We start from the raw sequence: 10,289 nt of genomic DNA, 5'->3' as shown, positions 1-10,289 counted from the left end.
CCAAAAAGTGTCTATGGTCACGGTTTTTCAAAAGGGTGATCTAAAAAGGTCTATGGTCACGGGTTTTGGGTGGCCTAAAGGGGTCTATAGTCACAGTTTTAATCATTTGAGTTTGAATTAATTAAAATTTTTATGTATTTTTTATAATTTTAAATATTTTATCTTTTAAAAATTTTAATAATTAAAAACTAATAATAATTTTATATGATTTATTTTAAATATTAAAATTTTAAATTTAATTTTATAAATAAAAAATTAAGTTGAATACTATTAATTTTAAATTAAAAAAAGATTTAAAACTTAATAACATAAAAAATGATTTAATAACTTAATAATGATTTAAAAAATGATTTATAATTAGTTACTTTATAGAAATTGAAATTAAAGTTGTGATAGAAAAATAATGAAATGTAATATAATTTAATTTAGGTAATCGATATTTTAGATTTAAAATCGTATTTTATAAAATGTGATTTGTAAGACCCATAATTTTCGAAAAAAATATTATTTGAGTTAATTTCAATTTAAATATTTATTAAATACTTTATTTTTAGAAATTATTTTATTAAAAGTAATTAAATTAAGTTTTGATAATTAAATGAGAAATGATTAAATGAATTTTTATAAATACTTAAAGTTTAAGTAATTTTATTATAATTAGATATTTTGTAAATTGAAATTAAAGTTTCGGTGATAGAAAAATAATAAAAAGTTATATCATTTAATTTGAATAATTAGTATTGAGTTTAAACTATATTTTATAAAAATGTGATTAATATATTTATTTTATAATTTAAATTAAAAATAATTAGTTGAACTTAACAATGTGTTGATAAATAATATTCTTAAATATTTTTAATAGAGTATATTTGATTTTAAAATTTCTCTACCCTCTAATTTTATCAAAATATCTATTCATATCTATCCTTTATTCTTTTATAAAATCCTTAATTTCTAATCCCAATTCCCAAATTAAAATTAGAAACCCTAATTCCCAAATTGAGAACCTAACCCTCATTTTCCCCTTTCCTCAGAGGCTAAAACACGCAGCCTTCACCCCCTTTCTCCTTCACCCACTTAACGCACAATACACCCACACCAGCCACAGAGAGGAAGAGAGGGAGCTGCGCCACGTTACCGTCCAGTTGCTGTCCGGCTCGCCATCACCAGTGTCTCACCGCCGTCACTATGGAGACCAAACGCCGTTGAGCTTCTTGCTGCTGCCTTGGAGTCCATCGTCAGGTTCGAGTTGAAGAAAGAGGGAGGCATAGATTCAACGTTGCGTAGAGAGGGATTTGTTGTTGTCGTTGCGCGCCGTCGTGTGCTGTCGCTGTTGTTCGAGCCGTCGCCATCGCCGTGGGTGAAGTCCGCCGCTGGCGCCAGTTGAGGCCGCTGCTATGGAACAGAGATGAGAGAGAGACGTTGGGAGGAAACTTTGAGCTGCAAGCTGCTGACCGAGAAGAAGCTCTGCCTTTGTCGCCGTGTTAGAGTCGTCGCTGCCAACGCCGCGCACCGCCGTTAGCGCTGCCGTTGAAGGGACCTCGCCGTCATAGTTCAATCATCATTGAGCTTGAAGGGAGGCGTCACTGATATACCCGACAGCAGCTTCCCCTGCGTTCCCAATTCCATTCTTAAAACTGTAACACTCTTGCTCATGCTCTGTTTTCCGAATCTATTCCTCTACCATATTTTGTTCTGATTACAATAGCATATGTTAATGTCTCTGTTTAGTATTATCATCTTTATCCGGAACCACTGATGTCACCGCTACAGAGGTGATTGGGATAGGCGCGATTGTCATTGTTGTTGCTGCCCCAGAAGAAGTGAGGCTGCTGCTGCTGTTCCGGCCGCATTGGCTGTTGTAAACTGGAAAAAAGAAGGGCATCATTGCGTTTAAATTCGACGGTTTTGACTAATTGAGGTAGGGGGTTTAAACGATTTCAATTTAAGATTGCCTACAAGGTTTATTGAATAACTGCAAATAGATTTAATAGCTGTGAGTAATTGATTGATTATGTGAATATTGAATTGTGGCTGAAATTGTGATTGGAATGGTTGAGATTGTGATTTGGAATTGTTGATTAGTGATATTGATTGATTATATGGATTGGGAATTGTTTGATGACTAATTGTTGAGAATTTCTGAATTTTAATGGGTTATGTTGGATTTGTTGCCGTTGAGCTATTATTTGGTATATTGTAATGTTAATGAACTTGGTTGGTGGTTGATTTGGAATTGGTTTTGAGGGGTATTGAAGGGTTGGATTTTGAATACTAAATGGTTTGCTGAAAATCAGGTTCTCTTGAAATAAAGCGGCAACTTTAAAAGTGATTTAGTAACTCTATAGTGACTGAAATTATAAGAATTTAAATTTTAAGTAAATTATGTTAAGTGTAATTGTGAAAATTCAATTTTTGAGGTTTCGTATCAACTAGAGAATTAGTTATGATTTTTCAAAGTTGAACTCTAAAATCTGATTTTCTGCATAATTTTAAACGAAGTCAGAAACTTTGAAAAGCTATAACTACTTACGTAATGATCGGAATTACATGAGACCAAGCCTGGGTTAAACTTGGGATATAAGGAACTAAACTGGTAAATTTGAGACTTTTTTATTAAGTTTATGATTTATGGTGAATTTGTGAATTGGGGATGTCAAATCTGGTTTTTCTGCAGAACGTTTAACACATCAGCAACTTGATTCCTCTATTGGAAATTCTGCAGTTTGAATTTTGAAATGGAACCAATTTTAAATGAAACTTTGGTCCTAATACTTTAATTTTATAAAAATTTAGAATGGTTAGAGTTGTGGTTTTAAAGATTTGGATTTTCAGAGATAGATGTATTGTGCAGTAAAAGTTAGGCTTTGTTTTCTAAGTCAGTAACTTTGAGGCTTCATAATTTTTAATTCTCGAATGATATTGAGATGCAACCAATTGAAGATGAAATTTGAGTATGTTTAGTATATATGATTCAAATTTCAGGGTTTTCCATGTTTTAAGTGAGTTATCGGACTTGGAAGAGCTTATGTTTAATGATTTGTAAAACAGACTTCAGCAGAAAATTACCTAACTTCCAAGCTACGTAACTCCTTCATTAAAAATGGTATGACCCTGGAACTAATTGAGAAAGAAATTTGAATAAGTTATGTTTAACCACATAAATTTTGAAGGTGGTTGGATTTAATTTGGATTTTATATGAAATTTCGAATGTTGTACACTGCTGCTGTCTTCTGGATTTAAAACACTGCAGAGCAGTCACGGTTTTGCTTATATTTCCGAAGCTAGAATCAGTGAAAAATTATGATTTTTAGTTTAATAGAAAGCTTAATCCAAGACGGTCGCATGGATATAAAGTTTGCGTGATTCCGAATTCATTTGATATTTTAAAAACAAAATGAAAATCAGGCTGCCAAGTTGTGTTGGCAATTATTTTGGATGTGGAATTTAAGAAATAGATTTTCTATACTATTATCAAATGTTTTTGAGAATATATATTGCTGTGGCAACTGCTGAAAGAGGCTGATGAAATGTTGAGAAAGAAGGAACCCGTAAGGGTGGCTAAGTCCTATTTTTAAAGGAGATTATGTCCAAATTTTTATAAAAGTATAAGGACTTAATCAAAATCAATATTTAAGGCTTATTTAATGATAATAACTTCAATGATTCTTTTAAGAAAATATTATTTGGTATACGAGATTGTTAGCAAGGGCGTGGGTCTTGTCCCGCTTGCGTACTTGCAATTATGAAAGAAAAAAGAAAGAGTAAAGTACTTATTGTATGATTATCAGTTGCTTGAGGCAACCCAAGAGATATTTGTTTATTTGTTTGTTGCTTGAAGCAACCCAAGAGATGTTTGTTTGTTGCTTGAGGCAACCCAAGAGATATTGTTTGCTTATTTGTTGCTTAATGCAACCCAAGAGATAATATTTATTTATATGTTGCTTGAAGCAACCCAAGAGATTGTATTTTGCTGGAAGGGATGTTACAGTTGCTGCTCCGTGTTCTCAGTTAATCGTAAGTCTGGTAAGCTATCCCTTCTTTTGAACTCTGTTAGTCACTATTTTGTTATATGTTACTAAGATTCCTGTGATGTGAATGCCTTAGGATCGAGTTTCGATTATTGTATGTTACAATTCAAGTTGTTTCGGTTGTTGCGGAAGTGGATAAAGCTGAGGTTACGGTTGCTGCTGTCGCTGGCCGAGGAAAAAGGGGTTTTTGACGCGTTTTGGTTTTGCGAGTTTCGACTTTGAGGTAGGGACGTTTTTATTAAAACTCATTTTGTTCTTAGGAGTTGTTATAAATTGTTATTTAGGCGAGTAAATATTTTTGGTGATTATGGGGTCTTATGAGTTGAGCTGAACTGCTTTGAATAAATGTGATTGCTTACTTGCCTGTGACTAGTTCTGAATATTTATTTGATATTGAAGTAGTGAATGAAGGATTAATTTAAAATTCTGATTCAAATATTTATCAAGTATAATTTGAGAATTGGAAAGTGATTGGATGTTAGATTTAGTTTGATTTCGGAAAATGATTTGAGATTTGTGAATGACTTGGGTTTGAAAATGTTGGAAAGTGTTTGAGAAGATGTTAGTTGACTTTGTTGGAAATGAATTGGAATTTGGAAAGGGTTATAATATTGGAGATGAGCTTGATTTGTAGAAAAATGAATTTAAATTGAAAATGGTTTGAGATATTGAAATTGTTCAGATTTTGAAATTGAGTTGAAAGGAGTTTGACAAATGGTTTTGTTGGGACCCGGAAAGGCTAGATTGCTGATGCATATGAGCATTGTAGTGCTTTCCAGTTGTGTGCTTTGCCAATGATAATTGGCGCTTCGATGAGATTATATTTCTAAAGCCAGTCTATTCTCTTCATCTTTAATATCCTAGGTTTCAATGCATCTTTTTAGGCTATTTTTATTTTTTCTTTTCTGTTTTCCAGAGTTACTTTTTCTGAAACATCTGACCTCACTCTGATTTAAATTTAGTCAAGTAGCAGATTCCCTTGTTCTCAAATGTGAATCCTTATGGCTAGTTCTCAGTGAAAATTTCCGTGTTTTCAATTTTTCAGTGCAGCAATAAACAACTTGTTTGGTATGCTTGTAGGATGGTTATTTGTTGGGACTGTCCGTGAATTTAGGGTTGTTTGAACTAACCTAGGGATTAGCATTTCTTGTTTCTTCTGAAATTGGTAATAGCAAGGTTTTACACTAAACAAAAGGGTGAATATAATAAGTTGTAACAGTGATGAATTTAAGCACTAAGAGTAAATTTTTGCATGAAAATTTCTCATTCCAATTTTACCAAAGAAATATATATGGGGACTACTAAATCATTTTGATTTCACTCAATCAAAACACATCACTTTATAAATGTCATGTAGATGATATGATATCACTATTTTTTGTCTTAATGATAGATTAGGAATTTTAATTTTATTTATTTTTCAGAGGTCATGCATCAACTTTATTTATGTGATTAGTGTGTAAAAATTTTAAAATTTTTGTATCTATTTTCTTTGATTTTTCAAATAGCTCTGTGTTTTCCAAGATATTTTATAATTATTGATATGTAAAATCTTCAATTGCTACATTGTAAATATTTTCCACAACATGCTTGATTGTGTCTCATTTTAAGACAGGAAGTTTAAAATAGAAATTATTTTGTATTTATATTAATTTAGGATTAATATTTGTTAATTGATTATTTTGTTTACCTACTCTTTAATGTTCTTTACGAGGAATTTTTTGTTTTATTTTGTATACAGGATAATTTTTTTGGACTCGTAAAGACAAAAGGAGTTGACTAGTTGTTGTGGCACCCTGTATAAGATGGGATGGGTCTTATAATAAGTTTGGTTATCTAAATGTATTATTTTGATGTGTTCTTTACTTTTTGATAAGAGACTTTATCCGATATTATATGTAATGGATAAATTACACTCTATTTTGATTAGTGTTGTAATGAATATCTAATTTTTAATGAAACTTTTATGATTTGGATTTATCAAATTTTTCATCTTTAGATTTATTTTGTGATTATCATCATTTTGGGATGTGATTATGATTTAAAAAAATTAAATCTCATAACATAAAACAGGCTATGGTCACGGTAAAAACTATGACCATAGATAAGCTATGGCCACAGTGAAAACCGTGACCATAGATAAGGCTATGGTCACGGTCACGGTGGGGTGACCATAGAGGCTATGGTCACGGCGAAAAATCGTGACCATAGATAAGGCTATGGTCACGGTTTAAGGAAGGGGTGACCATAGGGGCTATGGTCACGGTTAAAACTGTGACCATAAATAAGGCTATGGTCACGGTTTTGGTTAGGGGTGACCATAGAGGCTATGGTCACGGCCAAAACCGTGACCATAGATAAGGCTATGGTCACGGTTTTGGTGAGGGGTGACCATAGAGGCTATGGTCACGGTTTAATGAGGGGTGGCCATAGAGGCTATGGTCACGGCTAAAATCGTGACAATAGCTAAGGCTATGGCCACGGTTTTTGGTGGGGTGACCATAGAGGCTATGGTCACAGTGAAAACTGTGACCATAGATAAGGCTATGGTCACGGTAAAAAAACGTGGCCTAAAGTGCCAGAATTTGAACATTACAACCGTGACCATAGAAACCGTGACCATAGATAAAAAAATCGTGACCATAGGTCTATGGCCACGAGAGAATAGGCCACGGCAGAAAAACCGTGACCATAGGTCAAAAACCGTGACCATAGACCTATGGTCACCCTTTTCACTAGCTATGGTCACGGTTTTTCACCGTGACCATAGACCTTTTTTTTGTAGTGAGAAGAATAATGAAAACTAGTATTGATCCATCAAATTACAACAGAGCTCCCTAACCCAATGAAAGGGGTTTAGTTGTTCATAGCTCTGGAAAATGGAAGCAAAGATGGAGAATACATGATGAAAACAAAACTAGAAGTGCAGAGAATGGTAAAATACAGAGAGTAGTTTTCCCAATTTCCAATCTCACTTAATCAATTCAAAGCTACTCCTATATATACTAATCTTCTGATCTTCTAGTTGGCTCTCCAAGTCTTGGGTATGGGCCTTTGGATCTTGAGTTTGAAGCAGTTATCTTCTTCATTGGGCTTAGCTTTACTTGCAGAGAGAAAGTGTGAAGTGGGCAGGGACTTTAGCTCAGGACGTTAGTGGTGTTAATGTTAGATTCCACGTTAACTAGGTTAACGTGGCCTCTAACGTAGCAATGCTAGCCATCTCCAACGTTAGTGACAAAGGTGAATGTCTCTAACGTTGGCTCATCATCTCTCTTCTTCACGTTAGCTTCCACGTTAACTAAGTTAACGTGGGAGTTAACGTGGCTCAATGTGGCTTGTGTGGTTCATTCCAACGTTAGTGACAAAGTTAGGTGTCACTAACGTTGGCGATCATATACTTTCTCCACGTTGGCTTCCACGTTAACTAAGTTAACGTGGAAGTTAACGTGGCTTGTGGAGGCTTAGCCAACGTTAGTGACAAACGTGAATGTCACTAACGTTGGCTTCTCTTTTACTTCTTAACGTTAGAAGCCACGTTAACTAAGTTAATGTGGCAACTAACGTGGCCACTTATGAGCTTGGCCCAACGTTAGTGATAATGTTAAGTGTCACTAACGTGCTCTGTAAGGGGGCAACTCTTTAGAATAAGCTTTCAGCCAACACTCCCGAACCAGTTGGTTCAAGGTGCTAGGTGTTGAAGTACCCCTAAAGACTTACTTCCTCAAGTCTCTCCCCCGTACATACACACCACAGGCACATGGTTTGTTTATTTTCTTTCTTGAGACCTTGGTGTCCAGCACCTCTTTGGGTTACTAAATGCTCTGTAGTGGGGGTTACTCTTGATAGTGGACTTTCAGCTGATAATCCCGAGTTAGTTAACCCAAGTTACCAAGTGATAAGGCACCCCTAAGAGCTTATTCATCCAAGTAAATCCCTCACACAGGAACACCACAGACACATGCTTCAAGATTAAAACCATTGGTGCCTAGCCTTATTGCTTACTCTTTTTCTTTTATTCTTCCACTTTCATTTTTCTTTTTCCCTTTTTCTTATTAGGATCTTGTTATTTAGCTAGTCTCATGTGTATGTTCAAAGCATAGTATTCATGACAGATAGTTGTCCTCCCACCTTGTGGTTGAACCAACTTAGCTAACTTATGATCACACCATAAACTCATGAACTTACTCCATAGTATGAACTCCACTCTGGCCTTTTGTAAACACTCATTCTCTTTTCATTTGATTCAAAGGGACCAGCATACAAGTAAGTAACACAAGGATGCAGTGACATAAAGACTAGCAATCATAGACCTCTTCAACACAAAACTTTAAAAGATAGAATTTAAAAAGGTTCAAACTAATATGTAACTATTAATCAAGATTGCATTCGGACTTCCAATTTTTAACATTCTAAGTACATGGAATTAAGTGACAATATAACCTTCAGGTGATGGTTTCTAGTTGCCCTCTTTTTGTCATCATCCTGGTCTTTGCTACCTCACTTCCTTGGGTGAAAGTGCACCATTTCCTCATAAGATTCCTACAAAGTTATTGGAAGTTGCTTGTTCCCAAAGCACTCGAGAAACAGTTAACTTGCATGTATACTTGTGACTTATGAACTTAATTTGGTGTGTGAACACCAAACTTAGTTCCTTGCCTAGTACAGAACCTTGCATTTATGCATAGAACCTCATATCTTGTTGTTTAACAAAACAATTATTAACTAAAATCTAACTAAATCTAAGTGGTTTCCATTGATTGACTGGAGCTAGCAATGTGCTTTAGGAGTGGTGTGTGATTCTAACTGAATTCCTTTGGTGAAACACCAAACTTAGAATTACACTTTCACTCTTGGATTGTTTTGGTGTGGAACACCAAACTTAGCTTCTCGCAATACAGGGGAAACAACTTTACTTTATTGAAATAAAAAATGAAAAGGAAACTACCTGAGGTTGGGTTGCCTCCCAACAGAGCGCTTTTTTTATCGTCGCTAGCTCGACGATTCCTCCTTTACTTGAGATGATACTTTACTCTGGGGTTTTCTCCCATGTTGCCCAGATAATGCTTGAGTCTTTGTCCGTTCACTATAAAAGTCCTCTCTGAACCTTCATCCATGATTTCGATGTGTCCATATGGTGAGACCCTTGTGACAAGAAAAGTCCCGGACCACCTTGATTTGAGTTTTCCTGGGAACAGTCTTAATTTGGAATTGTAGAGGAGTACTTGCTGCCCTTTTTCGAAACTCCTGGGTTCAAGATGCAGGTCATGTCTTCTCTTTGCCTTCTCTTTATATATCTTGGTATTTTCATAGGCTTGTGACCTGAATTCCTCCATCTCTTGCAGTTGCAAGATCCTCTTTGCACCAGCAGCAATGCTGTCAAAATTTAGTATCTTGATAGCACAAAGAGCTTTGTGTTCCAGCTCCAGTGGTAAATGACAAGCTTTCCCATACACCAGTTGATATGGGGACATTCCAAGTGGTGTTTTGAATGCTGTTCTGTATGCCCAAAGAGCATCATCCAGCTTCTTCGACCAATCTTTTCTTGATGCACCCACAGTCTTTTCCAGAATCCTCTTTAGCTCTCTGTTGGATATCTCAGTTTGTCCACTTGTTCGGGGATGGTAAGGCATGGCTACCTTGTGTCTTACCCCATATCGTAGGAGAAGAGCCTCTAGTGGTCTGTTGCAAAAATGGCTCCCTCCATCACTGATGAGTGCTCGTGGAACTCCAAACCGGCTAAAGATATTCTTTCTGAGGAAGTTCATGACCACCTTGTTATCATTTGTTGGGGTTGCAATAGCCTCTACCCACTTGGAAACGTAATCCACTGCTACTAAGATGTACTTGTTTGCATATGAGGTTGGGAATGGTCCCATGAAATCGATTCCCCACACATCAAACAGTTCCAGTTCCAAGATGAAATTTTGTGGCATCTCATTTCTTTTGGGCAAGTTCCCAGATCCTTGGCATTCATTGCAGCTCTTCACTAGTTCTTTGGCATCCTTGAAAAGGGTGGGCCAAAAGAATCCGCTTTGTAACACCTTAGCTGCAGTTCTTTCCCCTCCAAAGTGGCCTCCATAGCATGAGCCGTGGCAATTTCATAGGACCTCTCGTCCTTCTTCTTCCGAAACACATCTTCTAAGGATTCTATCTGAACACTTCTTGAATATATATGGCTCATCCCAGGCAAAGTACTTTGCATCATTCACGAGCTTCCTTTTTTGATGTTTATTGATCTCTGGAGGCAAGGCCCCAGT

At 35.8% G+C, this 10,289-nt stretch overlaps 1 long non-coding RNA gene across 1 annotated transcript; it reads left to right on the top strand.

The window, feature by feature from the left end:
• LOC107619752 lies at nt 1,015-6,012 on the top strand. Its single transcript, XR_001615773.2, has 5 exons — nt 1,015-1,639; nt 1,732-1,921; nt 3,953-4,027; nt 4,109-4,255; nt 5,774-6,012. It is a non-coding gene; the product is annotated as an uncharacterized LOC107619752 (long non-coding RNA).

Source organism: Arachis ipaensis, chromosome B09 (genome assembly GCF_000816755.2).
Source record: "Arachis ipaensis cultivar K30076 chromosome B09, Araip1.1, whole genome shotgun sequence".
Classification (NCBI taxonomy): domain Eukaryota; kingdom Viridiplantae; phylum Streptophyta; class Magnoliopsida; order Fabales; family Fabaceae; genus Arachis; species Arachis ipaensis.
This window is presented reverse-complemented; position numbering and strand designations above follow the sequence as displayed.